Consider the following 13,031-nt stretch of genomic DNA (forward strand, 5'->3'; position numbering starts at 1 on the left):
TGACGCTATTAGAGACGAAAGCAGAGAGGGCATGTTTGGGCAGCAAAAGCATTCAGACCATACTGCAGATGACAGCCTCTCTAAATATGCAACTGGCACAGCCTGTTTGTCATGGCTCAGGGTCCTCTTGAAATTTTAAACAGATTGTTCTGTAAGGCAAGGAGTTCTGGGTTATTTCAATGTGACCTTTATTTCCTAACACATTTTGTCTTCTATTATATACCTGTGGCCTCTGCTGGACACCTTAGTTACAGTGGCATTGGTGTGTCTGCATGTGAAGGAAACTCAATGCCTTCGGACCTCAGACACAGATGTGAACTCACACATCCCCATTGGCAACTTTTCCTGCTTTAACTAGTAGGGCCAGAATTAGGGATTGCAAATATCAGAGCCTGCGCTGTTATACCCTTAGTTGAATTCCATGTACATCAATGAACATCTTTTGATCATCTTTGTGGAGGCATTTTTTCAAAAGATGTTATTTATTTATTTTTAGAGAGAGGGGAGGGGACGGAGAAAGAGAGGATAAGAAACATTGATGTGTGAGAGATACATTGATTGGTTGCCTCTTGCACATCCCCAACAGAGGACCAGCCTGCAAACCCAAGCAGGTGCCCTGACTGGGAATCAAACTGGTGTTACCTTTCACTTTGCAGGACTGTGCTCAACCACCTGAGCCACACTGGTCAGGGATCTGTGGAAGTAGATATTTGCTTTTCAACAATGAGAATGGTTAAGTGCCCAACATGTCTTGGATATTTTGCAAGGCACTCTTTTCATGTACTTAATCTCATCTTCCTTGCAATGACCTCAAACAATATTATTACCCCCATTTCCAAGATGACAGGGCTGAGATTTTGAGTAGGCCCCCCTTGAGACTTGGAATGAGGGGCTGAGGCAGCAGGAACACAAGCTGTGAGTCAGATTTTGATGTACGTTGGGGGCAAATCTGACAGTCAGAGGTGGTGAGAGGGGTGAGGCAAGGCTACTGTCCAACCTAGAATTCCCCACAAAGAGTCTGACTCCAGCTGAAGGCCAGGGCAGCTGCTCAGCGGATCTAAATCCTGTCTTCACTTTCGATCCGTTGGGGCACAATGAGTGCAGGCACACAAAGTACCCTGGCAGAACCAATTTCCAGGGCATTCTTTCACACACATCCAGAACCTCCAGAAATCTGGGGGGAACAATAATCTTTACTTAGATGATGACCTGAGGGCTTCATGGCAACATGGTCACATTTGACGAGGATACCTGCATTGCCCACATTGTGTCATTTGAACACACGGTGGCTCTGTGTGGACCCACTGCCTTCACACTCCCTGCTCAAACTGCCTGTCCTGCCATGAATGTCCTTCCAGCTCCATCTGTGTGAATCCAGCAAGTTCCCATGGGCACCTCCTCAACTTTTGCTTCTCTTTCACAACAACCCCTGTATTCCTGTATGAGTCATGCCTCCCTCTTCTGTAGTCAAGGTCTTTCACTGCTACTTCTATTATGGTGATCACAAGCTCCGTGTCATTTAATGGATGTCTCTGTCTTCTGCAGGACACCTTAAGCTCATGAAGCCTGTGATGTGCCCAGCACACGGTCTGGGACAGTGCACATCTGTAGAACTGATACGTCTGCATTTCTGTGGAAAGCTTCTTTTCTTCTCTACAACAGACATCTGCTGCCCAGTTTAGGATGGAGAAATGATACAGCTGACTGTGTGTATGTGCTGAAGACCTGAGGACTGGTACAATGCCCTATCCCAGGCTTGCTCAGGCATTGCAAAGCCCCAGTGCCACCACTACATTTTCTCAAAACTCTCAATAAAAAAATGATGGAAATGCATCACAAGTCAACTCATACTCTTCAGGTACTCTTACCAAGGGCTGCAAGTAGAGGGGACCTACTTGCAGCACATGGGAGGGTAACATCCCAGAGGCCACAAGAGTAGAAAACATGGCCGTGGCCCATAGCTCATGTCTTGTGACCAAGGGTGGCCCACAGGGTAGGGCACGCGGGGTGGTCTTGGGAAACGGGGAGTCTCCCTTGCCTCCAGATAGACCTGCAGAAGAGAAGTTAAAGTTCTATTGATGTGACAGACAAAAGCACCCACACAACAAAAGCTGAAACCTAAAGGACCAGGTGTCAGCACCTGGTACTCTCGCCTCCACCAGGTCCAAGAGAGCCCCATTGCTACCAGAAAACTACCCCTCCCACTGGGTCCCACCTGCACACTAGGGTGGAGTGGAGGCCATAGGGGTAAAGCACTGTTGTCTCCTGTGTCTGCAAATGTAGAAAGCCAAGAGGTTCTGCCCTAGAGGAGTAACAGAGGTATTCCCCAACTAACAAAGTAACATATTCCAGAAAGACAGATGTCTATGTCCAGGGCCACCCTCCCTCTCCTCTGCCATTATCACAATAGCTTGTTATTTGCATATTAAGAACAGAGAGAATATGAGGGAAGCATAGTTATTCCTGGGTAAAAATGGTACCTGCAGGCCCCTGCCTAGGCCCCTGCCTGTAACCATCACTTTCCCCCAAAAGGCTATACCTCTCTGGAGGTGCTGCCCAAGGCTACAGAAATGTTGGGGAAGGCAGGAATTTCTGAGTCCTGCAGGGGAACTGGGAAAGGGATTCCTGTCAGAAACAATGTTACCTATGAATGTCAGTTAGTTATTTTCAGCTGTATTAATCTTAACTGATAGGTAATTCTGAATTTTAAATACACTATGAGATGCAGAGTAATTCGTTCAATGGAAAAAATGTGATGAGAACTCTAAATAACCGAATTAAAGCAAATGTGTGGTTTTAAAATTTTAATTACAGTTTACATTCAATATTATTTTGCATTGGTTCTAGGTGCACATCATGGTGGTTATACAATCAAATGCTATACAAAGTGTCCCCCCTGATAATTCAAGTGCCCCCTGGCACCATGCATAGTTATTACAATATTATTGACTATATTCCCTGTGCTGTACTCTACATCCCTATGACTTCTGTAACTACCAATTGGTATTGCTTAATCCTTTCTCCTTTTTCATCCAGCCCCCAAGCCCCTCCCTTGAGCAACCATCATTGTTTTCTGCATGTATGAGTTGGTTTTGTTTTGTTTTGTTCATTTTTTAAAATAATTCATATGTAAGTGAAATCATTATGGTATTTGTCTTTACCTATTTCACTTAGCATAATACCTCCTAAGGCCATCCATGCTGTCACAAATGCTGGATATTATTTTTATGCCTAATACTATTCAAATATATTTGCTATTTACATAGCTATTACAATGAACATAGGGGTGCATATATTCTTTCCAGTTAGTGTTTTGGGTTTCTTAGGATGCAGTTTCAGAAGTACAATTGCTGGGTCATAAGGCAGATCCATTTTTAATTTTTTGAGGAAACTCTGTGCTGCTTTCCACAGCAGCTGCACCAATCTGCATTCCCATCAACAGTGCATGAGGGTTCCCTTTTCTCCACAGTCTCACCAACACATGTTGTTTGTTGATTTATTGATGACAGCCATTCTGGTGTGAGGTGTGATGAGCTATCTCATTGTTATTTTAATTTGCATCTCTCTGCTAATTAGTGACATTGAGCATCTTTTCCATGTGTCTATTGGCCAACTGGATGTCTTCTTTGGAAAAGTGTATATTCAGGCCCTCTGTCCATTTTTAAATTGGATTGTTTGTGTTTTTTTGGTATTGAGTTGTAGAAGAACTTTATAAATCTTGGACATAAATCTCATCAGATGTGTCATTGACAAATATGCTCTCCCATTCAGTAGGTTGTGTTTTTGTTTTGTTGATGGTTTCAACACAAATGTGTTTTGACCTCAGGTATACAAATACCAGCATGTATGAAGAAGGAATGGACTGGCTGTAACAGCAACGCAGGACACAACAGAACCCACTCATGGGAACACAAGTTATGGGCTTTGTTGGGAATTAGTCCTCCAATTAATTACTGATTTTCACTGTTTCTTTTATTGTTGACATTATTACAGATGTCCCCCATTTTCCTCACCTCTGCCCACCTTCACCCAGCTCCTGCCCCCACCAAGCATTCACCCCGTTGTTCTCTGTGTCCATGGGCTATGCATATGTGCATATACAAGGTCTGTCCAAAAGGTATCCAGTCATGTAATATGAAAAATAGAGACATTTGTTGAAGAAGATACAAGAGACATTATACACAGTACAGTGATGCCTTGGTCCCCTTCAAAGTAGGCACCCTGGGACCTCACACAGTTCTCCCAATCACCATCAGCTGCCCCATCATATTTTCCTGAATCTCATCAACAGTCTGAAATATCTTCCCTTTCAAAGGTGATTTTAGTTTTAGGAAAAGCCAGAAGTCACAGAATATCAAATCTAGGCTGTAGGGGGGCTGAGTCACCTGTGTGATTTGATATTTTGCCAAAAAACCCTGCACAAGACATGATGCATGAGCGGGTGCACTGTTGTAATGAAGCTGCCAATCACCAGCTGCCCATAGCTGCAGCCTTCTGAATCATCCCAATAGCTTCCAGAGAGGGATGTTCAAGCCTAATGAAAAATTCACTGCAGATTCATTGATCTACTGGCTCAGTCATTTTGAACTTGACAGCCACACAGCACAAATGCTCAATCAACAGTGTCTACCACCCCCACTGAGTAGTACAGTGAAGTCGTCATAGCTCACACATGTGCATTCCAGTCCACTCTCTTGGCCACCAAGTTATATCGATGTAGTGCAAAATGTTTTCATTATATTAACAATGGCTGGACTTTTTCCTGACAGACCTCGTACATGTATTTTAGATATGGACATAATGGACAGAGACAGGCAGCTTCTACAATAGTAACACTGGGATTATTTTTTAAAAGATTTTATTTATTAGAGAAGGGGAAAGGGAGGAAAGAGAGGGAGAGAAACATAGATGTGAGACAGAAACATCAATTGGTTGCCCCTCACCTGCCTCCAACAGGGGACCTGGCCTGCAACCCAGGCATGGGCCCTGACCAGGAATCAAACTGGTGACCCTCTAATTTGCAAACTGTTGCTCAATCCACTGAGCCACATCAGTCAGGGCAATAATACTGGGATTATTATTCCAACATAAATTAATTATAGGTCATTGTTTAGCCCACGTTTCTAAAACCATTGAAATTTTCTTTCATTGTTTGCTCTGATTCTAAATTAGGACACGTAATGTCAGATTTCTGAAGTTTATACAAATTTGCATAATAGAGTGATCTTGCATATTATGATTGAAACTTATGAAAACTGAAGTTTGTTGAGAAAACAACTCCAAATAGTCAGTAAAAAAATGCATTTTATTTCATAGTGCCCTACCTAAGTGAATCAATACCAGCCATGACAACCAATCTGTAAAGAACGTCGTTTCTGGAAGGCATGGGCACCAAAACAGGATGTGATATATTGTTTTACCAAGACTAGATTTATGAGTATTTTAGGAGAAAATAAAAACACAATACATACTCAATCTTAGTTTTTTTAATACTCAATTTACTTTATTATAATTCTTCACCAACTTTAGTTTTGTGCAGATAAAACTTCTCTAGAAAGTAGCCTCCAAAATCTGTAACATTTTCATCTTCAGCCCTTACAGTGGAGGTATGTAAAATGTGTGCTTATAAGAATTATACACTGTCTCTGACAGAGTAGCCACTGTCACTCTCAGAACAATAGTTAAATACGCGGATCAAAAGAGTCCAAGACCACCTTGTCAACAACTGGTAAAAATCTCCACTCATGGGCACTATTCTTACATATGGCAACTGTCTAAATGCTGATACCAGTAGTTGACTCCTATCCAGATTAGATCCAATGGGTCCAATCAAGCTGAGGTTCTGACAGTCAATGGTTATGAGCAAGTGTGGGTGTGGGACATCCAAGACAAGTTGGTTTACCTCAGTGTTCAAAGACAAAGGAGGGAAAGAGAGCTTAACTCTGTGAGAATGCAGCCTTAATAAAGAGGGAATATTTCAATAAAGATTATAAAGAAAATTCTTCCTTCATAAACTCAAAAAACAGAACAGTTCTTCTTTTATTGAGGTATTAATTTAGGATGATTTTGCCTTACTGCAAGGGTTGTTCTAGACCACTAAAACTTCCAAATCCCTTTCTAAGTATCTGGTACATGCTAATCAAAGCAAATCCTCTTATCCCTGTGCAGTGATCTAAGTCATTCTTTCCCTCTCCAAGAAGTAGGGGCGGGGGGGGGGTTCTTTCTTTCTTTTTTTTTAGATTTTATTTATTTATTTTTAGAGAGGGCAAAGGAGGGAGAAAGAGAGAGAGAGAGAAGCATCAATGTGTGGTTGCCTCTCACGTGGCCCCCACTGGGGACGTGGTCTGCAACCCAGGCATGTGCCCTAGCTGGGAATTGAACCTGCGATGCTTTGGTTCTCAGCCCGCGTTCAATCCACTGAGCTACACCAGCCAGGGTGGTGTTGCTGTTTTTAAGAGAGAGTAAAAACTTTCACAATAGGAAACTGGAATTTTTTTCATTAAAAAAATTTTCAGCCCTGGCAGGTGTGGATTGAGCTCCTACCTGTGAACCAAAAGGTTGTCAGTTGGATCCCCAGTCAGGGCACCTGCCTGGGTTGCAGGCCAGGCATCTAGATGGGGGCAGACAAGACAACCAACTGATGTTTCTCTCACACATCAGTGTTTCTCTCTCTCTCTCTTCCCCTCTCTCTGAAAATAAATAAAATCTTTCAATTTTTTTTCAATTACAGTTGAAATACAGTATTATATTGCTTTCAGGTAATTAGACGTTTTATAGCTTATAAAGTAAACACCAAATAAATCTACTACCCACCTGACACCATACATGGTTGTTACAACATTATTGACTAGATTCCCTATTCTACATTTCACATGCCAATGACTACTTTGTAACTACCAATTTGTGATTCTAAATCTCTTCCTCTTTTTCACCCAGCCCCCAAAGGCCCTCCCATCTGATATTCATCAAATGTTCTCTGTATCTTTGTTTCTGTTTTGTTTATTCACTCATTTTGTTTTTATATTCCACATAGGAGTGAAATCATATGGCATTTGTCTTTCTCTGATTTATTTCACTCAGCATAATACCCTCTATGTGCACCCATGTTGTTGCAGATGGCAAGATTTCATTCATTTTATGGCTGATGTATATTCAGTATATGTATATGTAATGATGTATATTCCATCATATACATGCACCAGTCATCTATTGATGGACACATAATTTGCTTCTATATTTTGACTATTATATGTAATGCTGCAATGAACATATGGTGCACCTGTCTTTTCAAATTATTATTCTGGGTTTCTTCAGGTAAAAACCCACATGTGAAGTTGCTGGGTCCTTCTTGGTCTCTTGTTATAACCTTTGTTTTAAAGTCTACTTTTCCCAGTACAACTATTGCTACCCCAGCTTTTTTGTTTGTTAGTCTCCATTTTCATGAAACATCTTTTTTTTTCTCCTTTACTTTCAGTCTGTATATGTTTTTCCATCTGAATTGGGTGTCTTGTAGATGGCATATATAAGGGTCTTGTTTTGTTATCCCTTCAGCCAGTGTATGTCTTTTGATTGGAGCATTGAATTCATTTGCATTTATAGTAATTGTTGATAGATGTGTAGTTATTGCCATTTTATTATTCATATTTTTTACTTCTTTTTTTCTTACTTCTTTTTTTTCTTCTTTTTAAAGATAATCCTTTCATATATCTTGAAATACTTGTTTGGTAGTGATGAACTCCTTTAGCTTTTTCTTGTCTGGGAAGTTTTACTTATTTATTTTTGTTGTTGTTGTTCCATTACTGTTGCTGCAATTTTCCCCCATTATTCTCCCCTGCCCTGCCTACCCCCACTCCCACAGTCAACCCCCACCCTGTTGTCCACGCCCATGGGTCATTTATACTTGTTCTTTAACTAGACCCTTCTCCTTCTTTCCTCCCTTATCCCCAACCCCAACTCCCCTCTGGTCCCTGTTAGTCTGTTCCTTGTTTCCATGCCTCTGGTTCTATTTTGCTCATTTGTTTGTTTTGTTCATTAGGTACCACCTATAGCTGAAATCATATGGTATCTGTCTTTTGCCACCTGAATTATTTCACTTAGCACAATATTGTCAATTTCCATCCATGCTGTCAAAAAGATTAGGAGTTCCTCCTTTCTTTCTGCTGCATAGTATTCCATTGTGTAAATACACCACAGTTTTTTGATGCACTCATTTACTGATGGGTGCTTAGGCTGTTTACAGCACTTGCCTGTTATAAATAACACAGCTATGAACATTGGGGTGCATAGGTTCTTTTGAATTGGTGTTTCAGGATTCTTATGGTATTCCCAGCAGTGGAATTGCTGGATCAAAAAGCAGTTCTATTTTTAGTTTTTTAAGGGAATTCCATACTGTTTTCCACAGTGGCTGCACCAGTCTGCATTCCCACCAACAATGCACTAGGGTTTCCTTTTCTGCATCCTCACCAGCAGTTGTTGTTTGTTGATTTTTTTAATGATGGTCATTCTGACCGGTGTGAAGTGGTATTTCATTGTGGTCTTAATTTGCATCTATCTGATGGCTAGTGATGTTGAGTGTCCTTTAATATGCCTATGGGCCCTCTGTATGTCCTACTTGGAGAAGTGTCTGTTCAGGTCCTTTGCCCATTTTTTAAATTGCATTGTTTGTCTTTTTGGTGTTGAATTATATGAGTTCTTTATATATTTTGTAGATCAAAACTTTGCCTGAGGTATCATTGGCAAATATGTTTTCCCCCACAGTTGGTTCTCTTTTCATTTTACTGATGTTTTCTTTAGCCATGCAGAAGCTTTTTAATTTGATGCAGTCTGATACATTTATTCCTTCCTTTATTTCCCTTACGTTCCCGATACATTTCCCATACATTCCCTAAAGGATGTATCGACGAAAATATTGCTGCCTGGGATATCTGAAGTTTTACTGAATATGCTTTCCTCTAGGACTTGTGGTATCACAGTTTATATATAAGGCTTTTATCCATTTTCAGTAGATTCTGGTGTATGGTGTAAGTTTGTGGTCTAGTTTCATTTTTTGCATGCAGTATTCCATGTCTCCCAGCACCACTTATTGAAGAGGCTATTTCTACTCCATTTTATGTTTCTGCCCACTTTGTCAAATGTTAACTGACCATAGAAACATGGGTTTATTTCTGGGCTCTCTATTCTGTTCCATTGATCAGTGTATCTGTCCTTATGCCAGTACCAGGATATTTTGATTACAGTGGCCTTGTAGTATAGTTTGATATCAGGTATTGTGATCCCTCCTACTTTGTTCTTCTTTCTCAAGATTGCTACAGCTAATCAGGGTCATTTTTGGTCCCATATAAATTTTTGAAATATTTGTCCTATATCTCTGGAAATATGTCATTGGTATTTTAATAGGGATTACATTGAGTCTATAGATTGCTTTGGGTAGTATGCACATTTTAATGATGTTGATTCTCCAATCCATGAACATGGTATATACTACCATTTGTTTTTATATTTCTTAATTTGTTTATTTAGTGTTCTTATGTCTTTTGCCTCCTTGGTCAAGTTTATTCCTAGGTACTGTATTTTTATTATTGCCATAGTAAATGAGATTTTTTTCCTAGTTTGTTTCTGATATTTCATTGTTAGTATACAAAAATGTCTTTACGTTCTGAATATTAACTTTGTATCCCACTATTTTGCCAAATTCATGTATTAGGTCAAGTATTTTTTTGGTAGAGCCTATAGAGTTTTCTAGGTATATTATCACATCATCTGCAAATAGTGGCAATTTTACTTCCTTTTTTCCAATTTGTATACCTTTTATTTCTTTTTCTTGTCTGATCACTGTGGCTAAAACTTCCAATACTACATCGAATAAAACTGGTGAAAGCAGACATCCTAGCCTTGTTCCTGATCTTACAGGAAAAGTTTTTAGTTTTTGCCCATTGAGTATGATGTTGGCTGTAGGTTTCTTGTATATGGCCTTTATTATGTTGAGGTATGCTCCCTCTATTCCCACTTTGCTGAGTGCTTTTATCACAAATGGATGCTGTACTTTATCAAATGCTTTTTTGGTGTCTATTAATATAATTGTGTGATTTTTGTGTTTCATTTTGTTTATGTGGTGTATTACATTTATTGATTTGCTAAATTATACCATCCTTGAATTCCTGGTATGAATCCCATTTGATTGTGGTGTATGATCTTTTTAATGTATTGCTGGATGCAGTTTGCCAATATTTTTGTTGAGGATTTTAGCATCTATGTTCATCAGCGATATTGGCCTGTAGTTTTCCTTTTTTGTTGTGTCTTTACTTGGTTTGGGGATTAGGGTAATACTGGCCTCATAAAAAGAGTTTGGTAGTCTTCCCTCTTCTTGAATTTTTTGGAATAGTTTGAGGAGGATAGGGGTTAGTTATTCCCTAAATGTTTTGTGAAATTCACCTGCGAAGCCATCTGGTCCAGGGGTTTTGTGTGCTGGCAGTTTTTTGATTACTGCTTCAGTTTCTCTAATGGTTATTGGTCTATTCAGGTTTCCTGCTTCTTCTTTATTCAGTTTTGGAAGATTATATATTTACTCCATACCAGTCACATTGTGGTGAAGCTGTTTCTTCTGTCTGTCCATGGTTATAAGTCTTCTCTCCTGCTATTGTTTAGTTGTTTATTCCGGATGATATCTCCACAATTTAGTTATAATTCCATATTGGTCCTGGGAGGAGGTTAATGTAGCCTCCACTAACTCCTCTGCCATCTTGGGTCTGTGGAAATTTATTTATCTATCTTTTGATTCTAAATAACAGCCTTGCTGGGAAGAGTGATCTTGGATGTAGTTCCTTGCTTTTCACCACTTTAAATATTTTGTGCCAGTCCCTTTTTGCCTGCAAAGTTTCTGTTGAGAAGTCACCTGACAATCTTATATCAGCTCTTTGGTAGGAAACTATGTAACAACTTTGCTCTTGCTGCTTTTAAGATTCTTTCTTTGTCTATAACCTTTGCCATTTTAATTATGATGTGTCATGGTGTGGGCCTCTTTGGGTTCATCTTGTTTGGGTCTCTCTGCACTTCCTGGGCTTGTATGTCTGTTTCCTTCACCAGGATAGGGAAGATTTCTATCATTATTACTTCAAATAGGTTTTCAATTCCTTGCTCTGTCTCTTCATCTTCTGAAACCCCTATGATGTGAATGTTGGTATGCTTGATATTGTTTGAGAGTCTCCTTAAACTATCCTCATTTTTTTATTATTTTTTTCTTTTTGCTGTCTAATTGAATGTTTTCTGCTACCTTGTCTTCCCAACTGCTGATTTCAATCTCTGCTTTATCTTATCTACTATACATTCCCCCTAAAGTATTCTTCAATTCATAATGGTTCTTTTTAGTGATTTGTATGTTTTTTTTATGCTGTTGAAGTTCTCATGAAGTTCTTTGAGCATCCTTAAAACCATTGTGTTTTTTTTAATTTATTGATTTTGAGAGAGCAGAGAGAGATATTGATCTGTTTTTCCACTTATTTATGCATTCATTGGTTGATTCTTGTATGTTCCCTGGCCTGGGATTGAACCAGCAATGTTGGAGTATTTAGACAGCACTCTAACCAACTGAGCTCTCTTCCAGGGCACCATAGTTTTCTTTTCTTTTTTTTTAAGATTTTATTGATTTTTAGAGAGACAGGAAGTAAGGGAGAAAGGGAAGGAGAAAAATAATTTATAGTTACTTCTTGTGCATCTCCACCTGGGGACCTAACTTGCAACCCAGGCATGTGCCCTTACTGGGAATCAAACTGATGACCCTTTGGTTCATGGGCAGGTACTCAATCTATTGAGCCACATCAGCCAGGGAAATTTCTTTGAACTCTGTATCAGGTAGATTCCTTTCCTCTATTTTATTTAGTTCTTTTTCTGGAGAGTCCTCCTGTTCTTTCATTGGGGACATATTTCTTTTTCTCCTCATTTTCTGTGCTTGTTTTCTCCTTCCTGTGCTTGTTTCTATGCATTAGTAGAGCTGTTCATCTCTCAGTCTTGGTAGAGTGGACTTATGGCCTGTAGCATTCAGTGGTGCAGTCCTCCTGGTCACCTAAGCAGGGTGCTCCAGGTGTGACCCTTGTGTGTGTTGTGAGTGCCCTCCTATTGTATTTGAGCCTTGATTTCTGTTTGGAGGGACTCACCCTAAGGTTGACTAGTTGTGAATCATGGCTGGCTGTGACTACAGTGGAGGAGCTGTTGTGTAGGGGGCTGACCCTATGTAGCAGGATTCATTTTAGCAAGGTTCTGGTGCCTGCTGAGTCTACATTTTGAGCATGTCATTTGTGAAGCTGTTTGGGTGGTGCTCTGGTGTGGTCTGAAGCTGGCTGTCAAGTGTGTTAGTTCTGGACCCTCTTGAAAGGTGCAGGCCAAAGTCAGCTTCTGCCTCTGCTTCTGTTCTGCCTGGGACCACCTGGGATGAGTCACAAAGTGGTCTGCTGATTTTTGCCACTTGTCCTGAACTTGATATTTCCTGGGAGAGGCTGAGCTGTGAAGTAAGGTCAGCTACCCCTAGTGCTGGAATAGGGGCCACTTAACAAGAGATACAGAGCATGCAGAGACCAGACTCTGCTCATTTGGAGTTTGTGAACCTTTGAGAGATTTTAGAAATGTCCGAAGTATAAGCCAAGTCAGCCTATTTGTAAGGAAAAGCCACTGGAGGCTGCTTGGTTGGGTGGTGAGGGTATCAGGGAATCACTAGGGTAGGGAAAATAGTGTTAATCAGGTTGATGGAGACTCAGCTATGGTAGGTACCTGCCTGAACCTGAAGAGGGAAGGCTAAGCAAAGAACAATGGCCTCTGCCAGTACTTCTGTCTGGCAGAAACCTGCCCCTCTGGCCTTCACCGTAAAGTCAGATGATCCATTTCATCTCCATGTGTCCCTGGCACCTTTCAACCTGTCACCCAGCACTAGAGCTCAGAGCAAGTGAGTGTCTAAGGAAATAACTCCATGCATGGAAATACCTGAGACTCCGGGAGTCCTGTGTCTCACTCAGCTGCAATCCTTAATGGTTTTCACAACCAGA

General features: G+C 40.4%; 1 long non-coding RNA gene across 1 annotated transcript in view; it reads right to left on the bottom strand.

Annotated features, from left to right (window-relative positions):
• Window positions 1-655: 655 nt before the first annotated feature.
• The window catches only part of LOC123825704, a 57,230-nt gene continuing 44,854 nt past the window's right edge, over window positions 656-13,031 (bottom strand). Inside the window, exon 3 of the long non-coding RNA XR_006786934.1 lies at window positions 656-2,050. This is a non-coding gene — a long non-coding RNA (uncharacterized LOC123825704). The remainder of the gene's footprint in view (window positions 2,051-13,031) is intronic.

The sequence above is a fragment of the Phyllostomus hastatus genome, unplaced genomic scaffold, assembly GCF_019186645.2.
Source record: "Phyllostomus hastatus isolate PE091 unplaced genomic scaffold, TTU_PhHast_1.1 phas_contig_64, whole genome shotgun sequence".
Lineage (NCBI taxonomy): Eukaryota > Metazoa > Chordata > Mammalia > Chiroptera > Phyllostomidae > Phyllostomus > Phyllostomus hastatus.